The sequence below is a fragment of the Dioscorea cayenensis genome, chromosome 19 (genome assembly GCF_009730915.1).
Source record: "Dioscorea cayenensis subsp. rotundata cultivar TDr96_F1 chromosome 19, TDr96_F1_v2_PseudoChromosome.rev07_lg8_w22 25.fasta, whole genome shotgun sequence".
Lineage (NCBI taxonomy): Eukaryota > Viridiplantae > Streptophyta > Magnoliopsida > Dioscoreales > Dioscoreaceae > Dioscorea > Dioscorea cayenensis.
Window position 1 is genome coordinate 13,522,357 of NC_052489.1, and position 22,416 is coordinate 13,544,772.

General features: G+C 39.5%; 1 non-coding gene across 1 annotated transcript; it reads left to right on the plus strand.

The window, feature by feature from the left end:
• The first annotated feature begins 21,835 nt into the window (after positions 1-21,835).
• Positions 21,836-21,942, plus strand: LOC120250753. Its single transcript, XR_005533092.1, has one exon. It is a non-coding gene; the product is annotated as a small nucleolar RNA R71 (small nucleolar RNA).
• Positions 21,943-22,416: the final 474 nt, after the last annotated feature.

The following is a 22,416-nucleotide window of genomic DNA, read 5'->3' on the forward strand; positions in this document are numbered from 1 at the left end:
TAGATTTAACCGTACTTCTAGGTGAAAGATCTCTAACTCCCTACAAGATCCCAGCAGAGATATCTCTCAATCCCACGCCTCACACCAAATATGGTTGCATAAAGACTAGGGAATACAGAGATAGAATGTACTAATCAGAGGAGAAAGGGGACACTCCACTATCTTATGACTCACCTTCTCAACCTTCTTCAATCTTGGGGTTCAGCCCTAATGGAGACCTCTCTCTCTCACCAAGGCAAACAACTCATGCAAACCAATCAACCACGAAGATTAATAGGGCAAGTAAGCAATGAGAAAACAAGATTAAAACTCAATTAAACTTGTATTTAATAGAAAACACAAAGTAAATCAATATCAAGATAAGATCCTAGGGTTCATATGCCCAAATACCTACTAGGGTTTAGCCCTTCATGGGGCAAATTACAAAGCAAATAATGCAATGAAAATCAATGAAAACCATGGAATAAAACCCCTTTGAATTCGTGATGATAGCCTTGATGGGTCGCTCAACGTCGTAAAAGATTCGTCTCTAAAGCTAGGTTACCGAAGGCTTCCTTGATGCTGTGACGAAGAAAGAATCTATCAAAGTTGGTGAACAACACCCCCCAAATTTGCCAAAGACCTTCTCTACCCTAGCCACTTTGCCTCTCAAACACTATGAAAATGTCCCCAAAGAATACGTCAAAACAGCTATTTAAAATACCCAGCTCGTGCCTGTCCCGTGCCTTGATCCGCCAGGGTCAACTTCCACTAGCCTGGGAGGGCTGCAAATTCCTCCACCGGGTAGAATTTTGACCCGATCTGGTTGATAAGTATAATTTGCACTCAATATATAGACCTTCTTTAACTCATAATGAATTAAATTTGAATTATTTTGAACTAATTTTACTCCTAATCTTATTGTTATTGCATTATAGGAAATAAAGAGATTGATTTGAAGGAAGAACATGTAAAAGGCACAAAATTGGAGGAAGAAAAGCAAAGTTTCAACATAGAGGGAACAAGCAAAATAGAAAATCTAGCGCCTAGGCGCTACAAAATCAAGAGGTGCAACATAGAAAGTATAGCGCCTAGGCGTTATAGTCTTTGGCGCCTAGGCGCTACCCCAAATTTTATGTTATAAAAGGGGCTAGGGTTGAGACGAAAAGGGAGGAGAATTTGATAGATCAAGAGACCGAGAGCGAAGATTCGGTGCGGATTCATTGCCAGGCTTTAGTTTTTAGTTTTTCTTTGTTTATTTGATTATGAACCTTATTCATATGTCAAACTTTGCAATTATTATGTTCTAAATACTTTTTCTAGGGCTATGATGTAGTCAGACTATGAAATATCGTACCATCATCATAAGATAGAGATATTTATGAGGTTGTATGCATCATTATAAATTTTTAGAGCTTAATGAGTTCCATAGGTTCACAGTTATCTCAGAGATGAAGTTGACTTATCAAGTGGAATATGATATTGATGCTTGAGAAAGATCAATATGTAATTTAGGGAAATTTGATGACAACATAAGTAACAAACATTGATTGATTGAACTAGATGATCTAGGTGGAATTAGTTTAGGTGAACTCGGAAACCCTAGAATCTCTTGACATTGATTTCTCCTTATCTAACTCTCTCTCTCTAGTCCTTGAATTAGATTTTCTAAATTAAATCTCTCCAATCTCATTAGTAAAGTAGAATTAGGGTTACTGATTTTGGTAATTAATAAACTCAATCCTCGTGAGATGATACTCTCTTATCATTATATTACTTGTTTGCGATAGCGTACACTTGCATTATATAAATCACAACCAACACTGGTGAAAAGTGTTTTGTTACATTAATGCTACATTGTTTTGCTACAGCACTTTTCTATAGTACTCTTTAAAAACAAGTCTCCAACACTCTTCTCTTGAGGGCACGTAGACGGGCACATGTCCGTGTGGTAGGCTATGCGGCTTCTTGTCGTCTAATCATCATTGGGAAGATCCTTGAAGTCTTCACACATGTAAAGACATGAAAATGTGGTTGCTTTTGTGCCCTTCCAACTTACAACTTAATTTCAATCCTCCTTAGAAGTTGGCACACACCCCCATGGATTTGAGCTCCACTTGTGGCTTGATCCTTATATTGCACAAAAACTCCCAAAATATGCTTTCATAGCCTATCTTTGCTTCCCAAAATATGCCTTTACAACCCTATTTGCACAAAGGACCACCAAATACAATTTATGAGACATAAAACATGATATTAGTGATGCTCAATGCTATAAAACATACAAAGAAATATGTTCACTCAAGCACTTATCAAACTCCCCCACACTTAAGCATTTGCTTGTTCTCAAACAAAAATAAACATTGAATTTAGTGGAATGATAAGAGAAGTGTATAGCCTCAGGTTCATCACAAAAGTACAAGAACACAATTCTAAAATCATGGAGAGAGGCAAACACTAGATGAAACAATCAATGCTCTAGCAAACAATCCAATCAAGAAGGAAATAATGAAATCTGAAAGCAGGTGTGTGTGTGAAGAACTCAACTCCTGTCAACACTATATCCACTACTCAAAGTTCTTATTACAATTGGACTTATTTACAGATAAAAAGAAAAGGCATTAGCTTCATATAACATCTAAGATAACCCTTTTCCGAGTGGCCACCCGAGTGGCTTTCACACTTTCAAGGTGGTAGCTTTCACTTATCCCATGAGATAGCTCTTTCTTTCATTAGGGCATAACAAGTATTCAACTTATGAGAGTAGCTATATACAACATAGGTGGTAGCTCTTTTCACCTCCTATATACACAAAAACTAAAATTTTGAAATTTTTTGATTTTTTGAGTTTTTGAATTTTTTTATATAAAACTAGCACTAGAGAATCTCAAGAATGCTGAACTAGAGTTTCCATAGGTTTAATGAGCGAGACAAGTGCATGGAGTAGCAATCGGACAAAAATATTCAAAAAAAATTGGGTGAAAACTAGAGCATGATAAAACTAGTGTTCACAACCTCCAAAAGCTAAGAACTAAACTCTTAACCCTAAGGTGAACCTTTTGGCAACATGAGCATGATCATGAAACACAAATAAAAGACATGTATAAGGTGAACCCTCCCCCACAATTAAGATGTACATTGCCCTCAATATATGCATGCAAGCACAATAAAAATATCATAAATAAAATTAAAATATGTGTGGGAACGCAATTGAAACAGTACTCCCCTGAACTCCTCATTGATCATTTGGTGAAGTTTAACTCATGGGTGTGTTATGTTCAACGGGTGTGAAGGTAACATGATCGTGTGATAACGTCACATGACCATGTACATGACTAAACCACCATCAACATCACTCTCAAGGCCATTTGCACGGATACAAGGGGTTCAGTGAAGCTCAATAAAATAGAAAATATGCACGAGTTCATATATATAAGCCAACAAAGCACAAACTCGCAAAAACAAAATAAAGCAAGAAGATAATCCTTAGAAGGATAATCCATTATGAGTATACAAGTCCACAAAACAACAGAACAACGACAGAAGTAAAAACATAAGCAATTCACATGAGTGGAGAGCCTCAAGCATCGGTGCCCTGTGCTGGTGCTGCTGGTGAGTCAGAGACGATGTCCTCATCTAGAGTCTGCTGAATGCGATCAAGGCGCTCTAGGATCCATGCTTGGTCCTCTAGGATGGTGGCCACAACAGTCTTGAGTCTTGCCAGATGATCATGAACTCGAGTAGAAGATGAAGCCGGGTTAGAGGAAGCTCCTTGTGCTGCTGTAGCTGTCTCTGTGTCCATCGGCTCTCCCTCAGGTGGTGCATCTGTAGCCTCAGCAGGCTCATCATCATCCTCAAAATCCCAAAATGATGCCTCCACAAATGCATACTTGTAGCCTCAGCAGGCTCATCATCATCCTCAAAATCCTCAAATGATGGCTCCACTAATGCATACTTACCCGTACTGGTCCGTTGCACAATACCTATCAGTTACAGTAACCAACCCCAAAGGTGCAGGGGTAATGATATTCTCTTACCCATGAATAGTATGAACAACACCCATATTCAAAAAGACTCACAAAATATATGGTCCAGCAAAGAGTACAACTACCCGTAAGTACTGGCTCTGGTGGCAAAGATAACCAGCCACAATGTACCCAAGATGAAGCTACTCTCTCTGAGTTATGGAGTGAAGATAAAAGAGATCTAATCTGCTAAGTGAGCCGGCACCCTCACCACGTCTTGTTACTGATCTGCTAAGAATGGCATGGACATACTTGTAGGATGGATGGGAGAGCATGGAGCTCTTGGAGTGGCTTGAAATAAACAGATAATCACCACAAAGCGCTCTAAAAACATGGGTCGGAGTGAGATCAGGAGGATAATCAGTGGGAAGTTAAGCATACTCCTCTGTGCCAATGTAGTCTTCATCATATAAGCTCAAAAGCACTGAAAATTGAGTCAGAGACATCCTATGTGCTGACCAAAAGGTAGAAATCCAATGGTGTCCTCACGGTCAAAATCATTGTGTGAACGATCGAAGGAGAAAGAAGCAAGGACCTCAAGTGTCATATCTCAACGGACGGGGTCTCAATGGATAGAAATCGATCCTAGCCCCCACCTCAGCAAGCTCACGAACATCCTTAGCAAGTCCAATCTCTAAAAGAGCGTCCCAATCAATAAACCTTGTTTGCCCAAATTTTAATCGCTGGAGGCGCTCAAACCTTTGTTGCTATTCAGGGGCATTAAAGACCACTTCTGGTGGTGAGGTGGCCTCTCGGTCCTCACGAGAATGCTCATGCGCAATTTTATTGGTCCTTGGTGCCATACCTGAAAGTTACACATCAAGAAAAATCAAATCAGTATGTTCTCGTGAAGTGCAAGAATCCGCCCGGGTGAGTGTATGAGTCTCCCGCCTGGGTGGGGTGCGAGGGGCACCTGTGCAGCGCACACGGTCGAATGGGCAAGCCACCTGCCCGGGTGACTGCCTACTCATCTGTATGGGCAGGGAGTTGTGCCCGACCAGCCTGCCCGGCAGGGTGGGCACTGGCCATGGCAACTTTACCATGGCCAGGCCTTTTCTTTCACCCCAAAAGCCACAAAACTATTTTCTCATACATTTGCAAAGATTTCCATGAAAATTAGCAATTAAAAACCATGAAATCCACAAAAATCTAACAATGGAGGCATGGTAAGGCATGGAGAAGAGGGGAGCTTACCAGTGTAAATTAGAAAAGAAAACTTAGTGTAATGGCTAGAAAAACTCTGCTAATCGCCTAAGAAACCAATGAAAATTGGTTTGGGAGCCCAAGAGTTAAGATATTTAAAGTGGATAAATGAGAAGATAAAGGGTTTCAAGGTTAGAGAAGATGAATAGTGCCCATTCATCATAATATAAAGCTTTTTTGGTGTTGTGGGGGAGGAGTCCACCCCCGGTTGGTTATTGTACACGGGTGGGTGGAAATTCTACCTACCCAGGTGAGCTACAGAATTTGTGCAGACAGTGCACCCAAGAATGAAATCTCCAAATTAACACCAATTTTCATATTAAAACCATGAATTACACCCTAAACCATGCCACACACATGAAAATAATTCAATTCACCGAAAATTGTCATGAAAAACTCAACACCAACTAAAAATAACAAAAGTTACCACTCATGAATAATTATTACTATAGAAATTTAAAAACTAATCTAGAAAACTACTAAAAGCTTGGGTTGCCTCCAAAGAAGCGCTTGTTTCACGTCACGAAGCTTGATGTACCTATCCTTAGCTCATGGTGGCTCATGGAGATGGAAAATCTCCTTCTTTTCAGCTTGAATTGCTCCTTCGAAGTAGGGTTTCAATCTATGCCCATTTACCTTGAATGTTCCTTTCTCTGGATGAGTGATTTCAATAGCATTGTGTGGAAATACATGAATAACTACCTAAGGACCTGACCATCTTGACTTCAATTTTCTTGAAAACAACTTCAAGTGAGAGATAAAGAATAGCACTTGATCACCCACCTTGAAATCCTTGTGTAGTTTAATATGCTTGTCGTGCCATTGGCGCATTCTTTCCTTGTAGTTTATTGCATTTTCACAGAACCTCAATCTCCACTCATCTAATTCATTCAAATGGAGCTTCCTTTGATCCCAGCTCATTCAAGGCTGAAATTCATCGCCTTAATTGCCCAATATGCCTTGTGCTCGAGCTCCACATATAGATGACAAGCCTTTCCATAAACCAAGTTATATGGCATAGTTCCCGCCGGAGTCTTGTACACTGTTCGATATGCCCACAATGTGTCGTCTAACCTTTCCGACCAATCTTTCCGATTATGTTCAACCGATTTTGATAGAATTCTTTTTAGCTCTTGGTTGGTTACCTCAACTTTCCCACTTGTTTGTGGATGATACGGAGTAGCAAGGCGATGATGTATACAATATCTTTTTAGAATCTTCTTAAGTTGGGAGTTGCAAAAATGAGTCCCTCTATCACTTATAATGATCTTAGGGTCCCAAAATGAGTGAACAACCTCTTGAGGAATTTTACTACAGTTCTAGCATCATTTGTGGGGAGAGGTTGAGCCTCAACCCACTTGGACACATAATCCATGGCGACTATAATGTAGTGATTTTCATTGGAATTAGGGAATGACCCCATGAAGTCAATGCCCCAAACATCAAATATATCATAAAACTGAATTGGATTATGTGGCATCTCATCCCGCCTAGAGAGATTTCCTACTTATTGACATTTATCATAGCTTTGGACAAATAAACAAGCATCCTGAAATAGATTTGGCCAATAAAACCTTGCAGCCAAGACTTTTTTTAGCTGTCTTACTTGAAGCATAATTTCCCCCAACTGGCCCTGAATGGCAATGAGCTAGAATATCCCATCTTTCTTCTCATGAAACACATCTTTGCACTATGTGGTATGCACACATTTGAAAAAGGTATGGATCCTCCCAAGAGAAATGCTTCAAACCAGCAAAGAACTTCTTCTTTTGTTGGAATGTGAGTCCCTTAAGGAGAACTCTCCTTGAGAGGTAATTTGCAAAGTCAACAAACCATGGAGTTCCTAAGTCTAAAATTTCCCACATACTATACAAGTGTTCCTTAGGGAATGAATCATTAATTTCTATTTTCCATGATCCATCTTCTTCCAAATCCTCAAGGTGAGAAAGATGATCTGCAACCACATTTTCAGCCCCTCTCTTGTCTTTCATTTCAACATCAAATTCTTGTAGCAATAACACCCAACAAATCAACCTTGGCTTGGAATCAAACTTGTTCATTAGTTAGCATAGTGCTGAATGGTTCATGAAAACAACTACTTGCGATAAAATAAGGTATGATCTGAATTTGTATAATGCAAATACCACAGCTAGTAATTCTTTTTCAGTGGTGGTGTAGTTCTCTTGGGAACTTGTCGAACTCTTGCTTGCATAATAAATTGGTTAAAAGTGCTTATCTTTTCTCTGCCCCAAAACAACCCCCATGGCATAGTTACTAGCATCACACATAAGTTCAAATGGGAGACTCTAATCTGGTGAGATAAAGATAGGTTCTTGTGTAAGTTTTTCCTTTAACAAGTTAAAAGCAAGCAAACAATATGTATTGAATTCAAATTGGGCGTCTTTTTCCAACAACTTGGTCAATGGTTGAGCTATCTTAGAGAAGTCTTTGATGAATCAGCGATAGAACCCTGCATGTCCCAAGAAACTCAGAAATGCCTTGACATTTGTTGGAGGAGGTGATTTCTCAATAGTTTTGATTTTCGCCTGATCAACTTCAATCTTTTGGCTAGAAATTTGTGACTAAGGACAATCCCCTCTTGAACCATGAAGTGACACTTCTCCTAATTTAAAACCAAGTTTGTCCCTCTTCACACCGCATGAGCACTTTCTCAAGGTTCTTTAAGCATGTCTCAAAAGTGTTACTGAATACCAAAAAGCCATCCATGAAAACCTCCATCACATCCTATAACAAGTTATCAAAAATGGCGTCATACATCTTTGGAAGGTAGCCGGTGCATTGAAAAGTCCGAACGGCATTCTTCTATATGCAAAATTACCAAAAGGGCAAGTGAAGGTTGTTTTCTCTTGATCTTCGAAGGTGATTTGAATTTGGAAATACCCCGACATACCATCTAGAAAACAATAGAACTAGTGGCCAGCTAGGCGTTCCAACATTTGATCAATGAATGGCAATGGAAAATGGTCCTTCCTTGTAGCATCATTCAATCTTCGATAGTCAATTTAAACACGCCATCCTGTCACTGTTCTTGTAGGAATTAGCTCGTTTTGGTCATTCTTCACCACTGTCATACCACCCTTTTTAGGTGCCACTTGTGTTGGGCTCACCCAAGCATTATCTGAGATTAAGTAAATAATTCCTGCATTAAGAAGTTTTACTACCTCTGCTTTCACTACCTCCTTCATGTTTGGATTTAATCTTCATTGAGGTTGAATCACTATTTTGTAATTGTCTTCCATCAGAATCTTGTGAGTGCAAAAGGATGGGTTGATTCCTTTAATATCTGAAGCTTTCCAGGCTATGGCTATTTTATGTAATTTCAACATAGTGACTAGCTGTACTTTTTGCTCAGTAGAGAAGCTTGAAGCAATGATGATCGGCAACTTTGATCCCTTAGTGAGAAAAGCATATTGTAAGTGTTCCGAGAGTGTTTTCAGCTCTAACTCAGGAAGTTCTTCCACTGATGGTCGTAGCCAATTTGCTTGTTTTTGTTCAGTTTCCTCAAATCCCTTAGAGGTGTCCTCTATTTCATTTTCAAATGCCTCTTGTACTAATTTTTCTACCTATAACACATCCACACTGTCCATATCACCCACCTGAACAACCCAACCATGCATTTCAATCGACGAAATTGATTAAACACAAGCTATGGATTCATCTTCTGTATCTGATCTAGATTTGGATTTAACACACTTTGCTGCAAATGCCATTGAGAAGAGTGACAAAATCTCTTTCGACATACATTCTATTTCATTTTTGAGAGAGATAAATTCATATTTTTCAAAATGATCTAACAAACTTGATAATTCAGTTCCTTGATAGCGCACTCCAAACTCCTCATGTCTCTCTTGAAATTTAACTACCCTCAAACTCAGAATTTCCTCATGTTGCTCACTCGGATCAAGGCATGCTACAAGTTGTTCTACCTTTTTCTCATTATAAATCATCATTTCCTTCAATATTTTGATTATTGACGCTTTGTTAAATATGGTCCTAAAATGAAATAAAAACTAGAAATTACTATTCACCAAGAGAGATAAGAGACACGAGAAGTGAGAATGGCGAAAGAAAGAAGTATGAAGTAGAAAAACAATGAAAAAGTGATGACTAAAGTAACAAAGTCCTACCATTCCTAATATCCTTTTCCTAGGCAATGGCACCAAAAACTTGACACACCTCTTGCTTGTGTGTACCGCAAGTGCACGGGTGTTGAAGTAATAAAGTAGCCAATGAGTCAGGTAGTCGAATTCGCAAGGAACGGAAGTATTAGTAGTAACTACTTCTAAGTTATCTAGTGAGAATCAATAATATGGTAAAATGAACTCAATCACAAGATTATGAATATCACAATCAAACAAAGAGAAAACAAGATTAAAACTCAATTTAACTCGGATTTAATAAAAAACACAAAGTAAATCAATACAAAGATGAATTCGTGATGATGGCCTTGATGTGTCGCTCAACGTCTTGAAAGATTCCTCTTTGAAACTAGGTCGTTGAAGGCTCCCTTGATGCTGTGACGAAGAAAGAATCTATTAAAGTTGGTGAAGAACACCCCTCAAATTTGCCAAAGGCCTAATCTTCAAACCCTAGCCGCTTTGCCTCTCAAATGTTGTAAAAAAGTCCTTAAAGAATAGGTCAAAATGGCTATTTATAATAACTAGCTCTTTCTTGTTACGTGTCTTGACCCTCCTAGGCGGGCTGCAGATTCCTCCAATGGCCCGGGTGGAATTTTGACACAGTCGGGTGAAAAGTGTTTTGCTACACTACTACTACAGTGTTCTACTACAGTATTCTTCAAAAAACAAGTCTCCAACGCTCTTCTCTTAAGGCCACACATGGATGGGCACAGGTCTGCGTGGTAGGCTATGAGATTGCTCGTCATCTAATCATCTTAGGGAAGGTTCTTGAAGTCTTCACACAAGTAAAGACATAGAAATGTGGCTGCCTTTATGCCCTTCCAACTCACAACTTAACTTGAATCCTCCTTGGAAGTTGGCACACACCCCAATGTATATGAGCTTCACTTGTGTCTTGATCCTTATATTGAACAAAAACTCCCAAAATATGCCTTCATAGCCTATCTTTGCTTCCTTTTCTTCTCTCAAGACCTTCACAACCCTATTTGCAAAAAAGAACACAAAATACAATTTATGAGGCATAAAACATGATAAAAGTGATGCTCAATGCATGTAAAACATACAAAAAAATATGTTCACTCAAATACTTATCAGGTATAAGTCTTGCCTGTAAGGTCCTCTAAATTGGCTCTGAATCCCCCTTATGAGCATAAGAATGCCCACAAGATCTTTTGGAATTGACTTATGGTCATAAAGAAGATCGTAAGCTGCCCGTAAGCTACCCAGTTTGCCTTGTCCTTATTCTAATGATGCCAAGAGAGCTCCAACTTCATCGTTTAATGTCTGAAATGCTTCTTTTGGCTCTCTCTCATCTTTAAGCGCTGCCCTAAGCCGGTTAATACACAACACACTATATTTAGCGTCAAATTCCAATATATGATTCCAATACATGCCAATTGAGTGTACAAATTAATATGAAATACATGAATATTGTACACTCATTAATAAAGAAAAAAAAGAGCCAAAAGGAAACAAGTCAGGGTAAAAACCAGCTAAGAAATTGGATTCCAAAGAATTACATAGGGTTCACACAACTTAGTGTAACAAAGCGATATAGATCACAAGTTTTGCCCTAATTTCTAGAAAACCCACAAAATACATGGGGGTCCACACGTCCCCATGTATCAAACCATGCAACTTTAGGGACATTTTTGGCGTCCTTCAAAGCTGTGACATAGCCCAAAGTCGGCCCCTTGTGGTATTCACTTGATCCTTTATAAATCTTACATGGCCCCATGTAATCCCAGGTCTATTTGGGTTTTGGTTCAAGTTGGATTACACAACCTGACACAAGCCCCCATATTGACCCTGTGTACTTACTTGATGCCTAGACTATAAAAGGATAAACACAATGGTTTAAGGAGCTTTTTCCAGACTTTTTCTCTAAACTTTTCCTAGGGTTTGAGGCAGCGAGTCAAGGGGATTTTCAAAGGTTTTTGGAGAAGACTCTGGCTAATCTTCTTGAGAATTGAAGACACCCTATAGAGGAGAGATCCTTGGCCTCATTTTGTAAAAAGGATATCTGTGACTTTGCATAAAGAAGAGTGTGGAGCACAAGGAGATTTATTTAATCATGTTTTTATTTTATTTTATTTGTATTCCTTTTGTATTGTATTTTGTGTTTCTTAACATGGGGGGACAAACCTTCTAGGGTATTCAGACATTGATGAATACCATAGTATGTGATTTGTATTTAACATCAAATATCGGCTATATATTTAAATTCATTTTGATTATGATTCAAAAGTGTGTTTGAACACCATGATTTATTTATAGCTAGAGCTCAATTTCATGCTTGATACATGTGTAGAGGATGGAGAAATCCTTATATATAGATCTACCTCAATTGAATGGAATTAAGAATAGACCTAGAGGTAAATGGTTGAATGCCTCGACCCTCCAAATTTGAATTACCCTACCATTGGAGTTCATCAAGTGTTCATTCAATCATAGGGACCTAGATTAGGTATAGATCTCAATTTAGGGTTTCCTAGGGGATTAGTTACTAATTGCCTTAAGAAAGGGATTAGTATGACTTAGAAAATCTGGGTTAATCCTCTTCAAGGGATTTGTAGAGCATTAATGCAATCATATAATGTTTAGATTAGGAAGAGTTTTACAATCTAGCTCTATAGTACACTTGCGGTCCAATCAAGTCAAATTAGTTAAATATCCTAGTCTAACACTTCATTAGACATTTTAGGGGGATTCTTTGCCCATATATCTCCCTTCAATGATTGTTTCTTCTTACCCATTATAGTGCCTTTAATAGCTTTTGATTAATTTTTTTATATGTTCATCAACTTAAATTCCTATGGGCTAAATAATAGATGAATAACTGCCACTAGTACTTCCTATCCTCATGGGATCGATTACCTTGCATTTGTCACAAATTTTATTTGATACAGCCCATGCACAAGCGGAAACACACTCATCATTTTGCCAAAACTGGGTTTTTACAATCAAGAATGGACCTATCTTAAGATTGGTTCAGGCTTAACCTAGTCCGACCGGTCAGTCTGATCCAAGTTTGAAAATCTTGATATTCACATATCAAATATATAAGGGAAAGAGATGAGCACATAAAAAGTGGAAAAATAATTTCAATTATTTTTAAATTAATATATTAATTATATTTGAATTCTCATATATATAAGAATATCAATCACATCATTATAAAAATGAAAGGAGAACTTTTATAAGGGTATATTAAATAGGTGTCAATATATATTGGTAGGTTAATTACAAAAGTTAATATATTTTGGTAGATAAGTGATGAGAGTACAATTATACATTATTTAATATCATTTTGTAGGCTCATTAGGCGTGTATTAGAGTAATATTATGGAACTCGATGTTAAACATGGTGTATTTTGTATTTTCAGGCTTCAGACAGTGCTTAAGGATGAGAAGAGCCAAAAGAAGCAATCTAGAACCAAAATGATGAAGATGAGCTTTCTCGGCATCAATCAATGAAGAATAGGCCAAACAGACTCACTTACGGGCAACCTTATGACCATGCTTATGGTAGTAAGAGAGAGCAGAAGGACAATCAGATGAACTTAGGGCAGGGCTTACGCCTATAAATTAGACCATAAGGACTGTTCTATAGGAGCGTACAAGCACAACATATGCTTGTAAGGGTGGCAGCAAAGGCAATAAAGAGAAGTTTATGGTCCTACCCTCACGATGGTATCTTTTGTTCTATTTGATGGTGAGGCTTGGGGTAAGAAAGGGGGGATCTCCATAGCTTTGGAGACGAATCAAGAGGGAGAATCAGCCCACCTAGCTTGGATTAGAGAGATTGAAGCCGTCAAGGATTGTCTTGGCAATGTTTGTGCAAGGTCCTTGGGCGTTCTATGGCAATCATCTCTTGAAGCAATTGAGAAGGGGGCTTTCATGTCTTTTTTGTTTCTTGTTGTGTCTTATTATTTGGATAATTGGTCTCCCTTGATGGAGAGCTAATTTTGTAGATGCTTGGGTGTAGATAAACTCTAGGGTTTGATTTATTTTAACATTGGTTGTGGATCTTTATGCTTTAATTGTTTCTTAATTGCAATCTGTATTATTTGAATCTAATCGCGTGTTTTCATTGCCTTGAATGCTAACGAGGCCAAAGCCCTAGTTCCATGTATGATGTGCTTTATGATGAGTCAAAAGATGCACTAACCATACGCTTTTTGTGATTGAAAGGGATTGTGAGTAAGAATAGCAATGTGATAATTTGGAGTTGAGAATTTTCCCACAATCCTCTCCAGTGAATTAGCATGTAATTCTATGCTTTTACAATTGTAGGGAATAGATTTTAGGAGAATTTGCATTTCTATTCTATCTGGGATTAGGAGAAATCATTTTGTAAGAAGGATTGTCTACTTTCGGAATTCTCATTAATTCACATTGAGATTTCATAGAGTGCAATGCAATCATGGGGTGTCTGTAACAACACTGTACTGGATTAGTTACTATTTATCTTTGCAAGAAAGGTTTAGTATATTTTATGATTTCGCTAGGTTCAAGTAGGATTTCTAGACTTAAACAACCTTTGTCCTAGACTTATAAAACCCTAAAGGGATTCTATGCCTGAGTAGCCCATTTCCCCTTGATTCTCAATCAACTTAATTTTCATATTTTTGCTTTCTATTCTCTTGCCTCTTAGTTTATTTGCATACATTATAACTATTGGTTAGGCTACTTTTCATGTTAGGATTAGTACTAGTACTCTTCATTTTCCTTGTGGATTGGTACCCTGCCCTTGTGCACACTTTACTTCTTGATCGGCGTGCACCTTTGCTTCCCCTAGAAATTAGGCTTGCAATGTGTCAAAAATTTACCAAACTCATTTATATTTAACTTAATTCTAACCCATTTAATATTTATGGGCAAAGCACATTCAACCCATTTATTGACCTAACCTATCGATCCTATTTAAACTAATTAAGAGTAATGTTATACTTACACAACAAGTTTTCCAAATATCTCTATTCCTAGTGACTCATGAACTCCTTTATCTCAACATTTCTTACCTATGATGTGAAGCCAATATTTCCAACTACCAGCACACCTTTGTTGTTTGATCTTAGCTTCAAATGAAGTGGGGAACCTTCCTCCTTCTTCTTACATCCCTCTACTTGGTGTTTGTCTGGTGAGATGGTGACTTTGTTATTAGTGTGTAGGCTATGTAAGTGGAGCTGGTTGTAGCTAGAAGAGAGGAAGTCTCTATTGTGGAAAAAACAATGAAAAATGAGGATAAAGACATTGCAAATGAAAAAATAGTGAACTGCTTGCTCACTATATGCTCTCTATGTTATTAGAATAAGGATAACATGCCTTTTTGCAAGCTTACATTTAGAGATAATGACTCATCTTGTCACACCCCATCTCGCAGGACTAGCATGTGACAACCTCCGCCAAAACCCTAGATGGGATAGACACCACCCCACTCTAGTCTATCACAAGTCTTACAACTCCCTTATAACAACATTCCAAAGGAGTGTATAACAAGAAGATATGAAATGAAAGATATCAACAATAAGCCATGCAACATATTACCAAATGGCATGGTTCAATAAGTAGAGATACAAAGTTGTAGCACATAGATCAAGGTCTACAAAGTCATACATCACACTAGTAGATCCATAATCTTATACAATGCATTATAATCAAGATGATATAATAACAATGCCTTTTTGCGTGTGAACCGCAAGTGCAAGGGTTTGTCGAAGTAATAATACCCTAGTGAGTGGGTAGTCAAATCCACAAGGAATAGTGATCAGAAACACAAATATTGCTATTTAACTAGAATGAAGATGAATCAATAGTGGTATGATAAAAATCGATAAAAATAGAAATAAGGAAAGAAGAAGGAGGCACAAATAAAGGATAGGAGAGGCAATCGACAGAAATTGGGGTACCCAGACATTGTTCACCCTAGGACTATTGTTTCAAGTGCAAGACCAACCATTATGTTTCTCAACCGATGCTTGAGAAGTCATGGAAATCCTAAAATACACGGTCCCAAACCTAAGATCAATCGTGACTAACCCTACACTATACCCCGGCGGAGAAATCGCTCAGTCTCGACGCCTCACACTGTGTAAGATTGCTTAAAGCTCTAGGGACTCCAAGTGATAAACCCTATTCCCTAATATAGATCTAACTCTTTGGTCCAAGTGAAAGAACCCTAGTCACAATTAAGCCCCAGATACTAAGGATTACTTCAACGCTTCACTCTGTTGCTTGCGCAACTAAGCCCCAACGGAGTTTGTCTCTTAACACTTCACTCTATTGTGACCGTAAAGAACTCTTGGAACGTAGATGTAGGATAAATCACACCGGAGGGGAAAGGGGACGTTCTACTACCTCTCGATTCACCCTCTCAACCCTCTCTAATCTAACATTGTCTAACGCTCATGGTGTGTCACTCATCCACAGAGGTTACCAAGATGAATTCTCAACTCTAGTATCACTCTAAGGGAAAATCACTCACCAAGCATTCAAGATTGGAACTCAATTAAAATATTAATTAAAGAAATCATAATAAAAGGTCAAAGAAACAATATCATCTTAGGGTTTACAAGTTCGAGTACCCGCTAGGGGTTTAGCTCTCCATAGAGCAAAATACAATCAATAATGGAATCGAGAGTAAAGATATGCAATCCATGAATAAAACCCCCATGGTACCTCTGCGATAATCTTGTAGAGTAGCTGCATCTTCTCCAAAGGTTCCCTCGTCAAACCTAGGCCACACCTCGCCGAATCAAAGCCGATGAAAACGCCCCCAATAACTATCTTCAGAAGGAACACTGTATTGAAGGCCGTAGAACTACTCCAAAAACCTAGCCAATGCCTCTCCAAACCCTAGTTGTGAACACTTCTGAAGATGGTGGAGAGATGGGCAAAAGATGGGAAAAAGATTCTCAAAACGGGCTGAAGTCACAGCTTTAAATAGGCTGTAATTCCACAGGCCCGTGTGAATCTTCAGGAATCGATTTTTCAATGGCTTGTGTACAGTAGCTGCTACAATGATTTGCTACATTACCTGCTACAGTACTTCGCCAAAATACTCCCGAATTCACACTTTTCATCAAGGCTACGCACACATCCATGCGGTAGATTGCGTTGCATCTTCAATAAAATCAAATTTTACGACAATCTTGGTAGCATTGCATAAGTTTTGGATCATATAAGTGTGACTGCCTTTGTGCCCCCCAATTTATATGTTCATTCAAGCACAACGGAGGTTGGCACACACTCATATGTCTTTGAACACAACTTGTGTCTTCACGTTCTCACTCCAAGATTTCATCAACAAAATGCATTTACTATCTACTTTGGCTTCTTTCTTCCACACTTGTCTCCACAATCCTACATGCACAAAAGAACATGAATACACATGTATAAGCGATAAAATCTGATAAAAGTAATGTTCATTATAAGAAAAAAATACTTCATATTACTAATACACAAGCACTTATCAAACTCCCCCACACTTAAGCTTTTGCTTGTCCTCAAGTAAAAATAAACCATTGAAGCATAGAATATGGCAATATTGAAAGTGCTTGGCCTTAGGTTCACCAAGAACAAACAAGGGAAGCATTCTACAAGTAAGGGAAATTTCAACACCATATACAAAAAAATCAATGCTCTAGCTAAAAACTCGAATAAAAAAGGACAACAAACTCACTCAAATCAACCCAATGTATACTCCTCAAAACTCTAAGTTATATGGACCTATTTATGTACAAAAAGAAAGAAAAGAGATGGTAGTAGCTTCACACATCCTCTAAGGTAGCACTTTCCGAAGCGGTCGTTAAGATGGCTTTCATACTTTCGAGGTGGTAGCTCTTTCTACCGGGGTAGTAGTTTTCACTCATCCCATGAGATAGCTCTTTCTCTCATCAGGGCATCACTAGTATCTACCTTGTGAGAGTAGCTCCATACTTCATAGGTGGTAGCTCTTTCCACCCCTTAATGCACAAACAAAACAAAACTTTTTTTTATGAAGAAACTAAGAACAAAGAACAACCAAACTAGTTCTTAAACATAGAACTTGAGTTTCTACAAGGTTTAAAGAGTGAGTAGTGCAACAAGTGTCAGTTGGGAAAAAATTCCTAAATATTCAAGTAGAAACTAGAGCATGAGAACATTCAATGTTAAAAATTCTCCTAAACTTAAGAATAAAACCATTGCAACTAAGGTGTACCACCATTGGTTACATGAGAATATACAATAAAAGCATACGTATAAAACATGTGTAAATTGAACTCCCCCACCCCACACACACACACTTAAGATATACATTGCCCTCAATGTACGCATGCAAGCACAATAATATGTAACAATCAAAAATATATGTTGAAGTAAGCAATTGAAACAATACTCCCCTGAACTCCTAATGGTATGTTTAATGAAGCTACATTCATTGAGAGTTGAGTTTCAATGGTGGGTTGTGGAGCACACACGACCATGGGAAAATCACATTGACCGTGTCCATGACTATTCCTCAATTTCTATACTCATAAGACCATCTGCACATATACACAAGGGAGTTTAGTAAAGCTCAACAAAAACAAAAACAACTCGAGTATATAAAGATAAAGCAATGAAGTACTACTCGAGACAACAAAAATAAAAGATAAACTCAGAAGGAAAATCCTTTCTGAATGATACAAGTCCAAAATAAAATGTGAAAATAAAGTACAAAAAATAAGAAATAAAGTAAAAACGTATCAAACATCGGTGTCAAACTCGGTCACCTCTACTGTCGCTGCTGGTGCTAGATCAATTAGTGCTGGTGGGGATGATGCCGGAGGTGTCGGTGGAGCTCTGGGTCTCATAATGAATGGGCATCTCACTCTAAAAACCACTGTAAAATGTCGAGACGGAACATCACCTCAGTATGGTTCGCGGCCTGTATCCCGTGAACCTTAGCCAGGTCTGCCTATAATACTCCCACAGCACTCTCAAGCCTCTCAAATCGATCATGGGCTCAAGTAAGAGAGAATATACACACGGGTGGTGGATCCTGTGCTGTGGGAGGTGCTTCTGTCTCCATTTGCTCAGGCTGAGGCTCAGGAACGGGCTGAGACTCCTCTTTGCATCTTTCTAGGCCTTGACTGGCTCTGGCGGGGCCATATTGATCACATACACCCTGTCTCGATATCTCCTGATCATCCCCATCATACGCATAGTCTCTAAGCCGAGGGGTGCAGGTACGATCGTCTTCTCCGCCCCTCTGATAGCGTCCAGTAGACCCATCCCGATGATGAGCCTGGTGATGTTGGGACTGGAGAAGAGGTCGTCGGTCCTAGCATACTGTCCCTGATACCGTAAGTACTCTTCCAGGATGTGTCCAAGGTGGATCAGTGTGCTTTGTACCATAGAATACAAGTATAACAGCTCCTGTCGGCTGAGTACACCGGTGTTGTTGCCATGACCATTCACTGATCTGCTCAGCACAGCGTGAATGTATACCGGTGTTGTTGCCATGACCGTTCACTCGAGTGAAATTCCTCTAAAATGATGGTGTGAATTTGGGAGAGTGCAAATGTGTGTTCTCAGAGTGTTTGGGAGTGAAAAGATGAAGAAACGTGAATAGATTTTAAAGAAAAGCCGCACCTCTTGGCATTCTGTACATCCACACGGGCGTGTGGAAATTACCCACGCCCATGTGACTCCACAGGGAAGCTTCATAAGGGCAGTTACACGCTCCTGTGTGCTCTAAGGATGACACATTTTACCTCTAAATGCACCCACACAAGCGTGTGAAAAATCCCCACGCCCGTGTGCTCGATCAACAATGGAACCCACATGCCCCTGTGGCTTCTCTGTCCACCTGAGAAATTTGGCTAAGTGTTCCACACGCCCTTGTAGAAATTCCACACGGGCGTGTGGGTACTCACAGGGGCATTCATACGCCCCTGTGTCTTCTCCGGATGGCAAAGAACTCTCTGTAAAAATTCACACAGGCATGTGGAAATTACCCACGCTTGTGTGTAGTTCACAAGGTCATTCACAGGGACAAACACACACCTCTGTGTGCTCTCAGGATAGCTCTCTAAACATTGCAGAGAAACACACGTCCATCTGGAAATTACCCACGGTCGTGTCACCTTCACAAGGTCGTTCATAGGGGCAGACACACTGCCTTGTGTCCTCTCGTGATGAGCTCTAAACGGAGACACATGGCCATGTGAAAATTCCACATGAGCGTGTGTCTTCTCTGGATGACATAGAAAAATTACAGACTCTGTAGAATATTTCTGCACATTTACACATACTTAGAACCTGCCTACATTATGAACAACTAACCAGAGAATCATGCAAAACATGCTCAAACGACCAAGAAACTTCACCAATCACAATTAAGCAAATGAAAACACCAATGATCCATGAGAAATTCTCAACTAAAGTATATAAAAGATTAAGACACCAACATTCAAGCTCTTATTCATGCAAGCACTAAACTAAAACCTAGAAAACAGTAAGGACTTGGGTTGCCTCCCAAGAAGCGCTTGTTTAACATCACTAAGCTTGATGCACTTGACCTTACCTCACGGGGGCTCATAGATGAAGGTTTTCCTCTTACCCATAACCTGAAAGCATGATGAGCATAATCTTTTCAAGGTAGAGGAGAGTTGTCGAGCATTTTACCTCATGAGGGTACGTCACCCTTACTCCATTCTTACGCATCCCCATTAGCCTTGGGGCATTTCTTGTGACGTCTCCTTACTTGCTTAAGTTTCTCGATCATCTTATTCATGATCCCCAGGGTAAGTTGCACCTTGTTATCCAGACCAAGCATCAAAACTTCTTCATTCTCCACCTCTTGGTCTAGGAACCCCTCGTACGGGTTCAGACACATCATTCCCTGCACATATTCATCTATTAGTTCATCGGTAGTGTCAAGAAAGTAAAGGGTATCATCAAAGTCTAGAGAATGTCTCATGGCTTCGGCGAGGCGATATGTAAGCTTGTCATCCCCAACTCGTAAAGTCAACTCCCAGCCGTCTATGTCTATAAGAGCCTTGGAAGTGTACAAGAATGGCCTCCGAAGTATCAATGGGGCATCAACATCCTCGTCAACATCCAACACTACAAAGTCCACAGGAAATATGTACTTGTCAACCTTCACAAGTACATCTTCGATGATACCCCTCGGATGTCTCACCGTTCGGTCCGCTAATTGAAGTGTCATCCGAGTGGGCCTAGGCTCTCCTAGGCCTAGCTTTTTAAAGAATGTATAAGGCATGACGTTGATGCTAGCCCCTAAATCCGCCAATACCTTTTCTTTGCCCAAATTACCAATGTTGCGTGGAATGATAAGGCTTTCGGGGTCTTTCTTCTTTTTTGGCATATTCTTTTGCAGCAATGCTGAACATGAAGCATCTAAGATCACAGATGCACTTTCCTCCAACTTCCTCTTGTTGGTCAAGAGGTTCTTGAGAAACTTTGCATAACGAGGCATTTGAGATAACACCTCCGCAAATGGGATATTGATATGCAACTACTTGAATAGACCCAGGAACTTCTTATATTGCTCATCATTTTGGTCGTTGTTCAATCTTGAAGGATAAGGGATTCTTAGCTTGTAGGGTGGGGGTGCCACCTCCTTCCCTTTGTTGGCTCTCTCCTCAACCTCCATGACCTTGGGTGCTTCAACATTTGTCTTCTCACTTGAGAGCCTACCCTCAACTTCATGACAACTTCTTCAAGTGATCGCCTTCACATGTTCTCTTGGGTTTGTCTCCATGTTTCTAGGCAAACTCCCTTGAGGTCTTTCCGAGAGTGACTTTGCAATTTGTCCCGCTTGATTTTCCAAGTTATGCAATGAAGCGGTTTGGTTGCAAAGTGTGGCTTCAACCGATTGAAATCTTGTATCCGATGATGCAATGAACTTGATCAAAGCCTTCTCTAGGTCGGTCATCCAGTTCTCCAACCCTGAAACTCAATTCTCCATATTTGGGGCTTGTTGTTATTGTTGGAAACCCGGTGGTGCCATTATCTTCTGTTGCCCTTGATTACTCAATGAAAGATTCGGGTGGCTCCTCCAACCTGGATTGTAGGTATTGCTATATGGATTGCCTTGGTTTCTCATTACATTAGCCACAAAATCCACTTGTTTCACCGAGGATGTACCACCAATAGAAATCGGGCAATCGGATAGAGCATGTCCTCCCCCACACCCACTGGAACTCATCATAGCTGCCACTCTAGAAAAAGTTAGAGTGTCTAACTTCTTGCTCCTGGGCCGCCAATGAGATAACTGCATCAATCTTATGAAGTCCGGCTACCTTCTTTCTGTCTCTTGTGTTCAACTGATAACTATTCATAGCCATTTCTTTAATGAGATATCGGGCCTCATTGGGGGTCTTGCTTCCTAAGATACCTCATACTGTAGCATCAAGTAACTGCTTTTTGCTTGGGTTCAAACCATTATAGAAAGTCTAAATGATCATTCACTCGGGAAACCCATGTTGAGGACATTTCCGTAGGAGTTCCTTAAACCTATCTCATGTCTCAAATAGAGACTCCAATTCCATTTGCACAAAAGATGATATTTCATTCCTAAGCTTCACGGATTTTTCAAGAGGGAAATATCGTGCAAGAAAAGCTTCTACCATCTCCTCCCATGTAGTGATCGATGCTCTAGATAATGAATGTAGCCATTGCTTTGCTCTTCCTTTCAAGGAAAATGGAAAGGCTCTCAACTTGATAGCATCATCCGTAACACCATTAATCTTGAGCATGTCGCACACTTCAAAGAAGTTCTCAATGTGATTGTTTAGATCCTCATCGGCCAAACCATTAAACTGTGCTGACTGCTGTAACATCTAGATGAAGCCTGGCTTGAGCTCAAAATTCTGATCTGTGTTCGGTGGCCGCACAATACTAAACTTCATGCTAAGAATTGCGGGTCCAGCATAATCTGATAGTGTCCTCTGCTGCTCATTCTGTTTTGCCATGTTATCAGACTTTTCACCTTCTATTTCAGCTTGATTTAATTGTTCTTGCACAGGTTCTATTCCTCTTCTACGAATTCTTCATTC